Genomic DNA, 1,546 nt, shown 5'->3' on the forward strand with positions numbered 1-1,546 from the left:
TGTATTAAATTGATATATTGTTATCTCTCTTTATGCTAATTGATTTCGATTTCAATTACGAATTTAATTCATTTTTAAATTGATATGTTACATATTGTAATTGATTTCAATTTCAGTGACACCCTCTACTCTAACATACATATACAATAATTATGAAAATATATTCTTGGAGTAAATAGATCTTTTGAATTAAAACCATGGTTCCACTAACATAAGAGTAGAGAATTCACATTCGTAAACATAAATCATGGTCAAATGCAGAATTTACGAGAAAATGGAACATGAGTTTTTCTAAAACAAAATGACAATAATAAAATATTAAACTAAGTCTAACTATGCCCGATATCACATATCCTATCAGAGCACGCACAATTGAAGCCTAAGCCTCATCACCAACATCCTCATGCTGATGATCACCTACAACACAATTTAAATGAATTATAATACAATCTTATTTAATTTTTAAAAAAAATTACTATTTTTCACACATATTTTTTGTAACTCAAAATTTAATCAAACTTAATTTCTTAATTAATATAATAATTAATATTAAATGAATGTAATTTCAACTTATCAGTTACTGTATCTTACAATTAATATTAATATTGATGATGACAAATTATTTTAGTCTATATAAACAAATACTTTTAATGTTTTCACTAACATATAGTATACAAAGAGACATCAAGAATAGAGCTGAATATTGTTATTGATATTACAATTGTTAGAGATGACTAAGCTTCCTTTCATCGAAATAATTTTCACCCTTGTCGTTGTTGTATTAGGTTTGCTAATCTCAAAGTTTATAATTTCTTCACATCCATCAATTTATGCTTAAAATCTTTTCATTGTTCAATAATTTGTTCTAACTTTGATTTTGTATTTTCAGTTTTTTCAGGGGCAAGCGAAACAAATGAAGTGAAAAAATGTGAAAAGGTGATACAACCAGGAAGCTGCAATCTCAGTCAATGTCAACAGACTTGCTACAACATGTATAAAAATTATGAAGGCTTGGGAAATTGTATCGGCAATAAAGGAACTTTTGAATGTGTTTGCATCTATGATTGCTTTGAGAAGGAGTTTGGAGCTAAAGGTTTGATGTAATATTGGATATGTAATTTTGTTTTAGAGGGTAGAGAAGGAAGTCTATCAGAAGTTATTAATAAATTTATGCTTGAATTGACCAGTCTCATTCAGAGATAACTTTAATGAAATATCTATAAAAACGCATGATAAATTCAATCAATAAATCAAAACCATCATTAAATACATTCATACAATGAACATATTCATTCAATAAATACAATCAATAAATACATTCATTTAATCAATAAATTCTTTATTAAAAGGATATAATTCAGTTGATCAAACAAGGTGCGTGAGTATTATACACTCACTTGATACTTGTTCTAAATTTCCATTGGTATAAAAAATTTACAATGAATAAATCAAAACTATCAAATAAAAAGATCAAACAACTCGTGTTCTACCTCGATAACCCATTCTTAAGACACATTTAAAATCTATTTTCTCTATTACAAAATAA

The 1,546-nt window shown here is 26.3% G+C and overlaps 1 long non-coding RNA gene across 1 annotated transcript; it reads left to right on the forward strand.

Annotated features, from left to right (window-relative positions):
- The first annotated feature begins 513 nt into the window (after positions 1–513).
- Positions 514–1,192, forward strand: LOC109815558 (uncharacterized). The gene is made up of 2 exons (XR_002241192.2): positions 514–785; positions 890–1,192. It is a non-coding gene; the product is annotated as an uncharacterized LOC109815558 (long non-coding RNA).
- The last annotated feature ends 354 nt before the right edge of the window (positions 1,193–1,546 follow it).

The sequence above is a fragment of the Cajanus cajan genome, chromosome 10 (assembly GCF_000230855.2).
Source record: "Cajanus cajan strain Asha chromosome 10, NIPB_CcT2T_4, whole genome shotgun sequence".
Taxonomy (NCBI): Eukaryota; Viridiplantae; Streptophyta; class Magnoliopsida; order Fabales; family Fabaceae; genus Cajanus; species Cajanus cajan.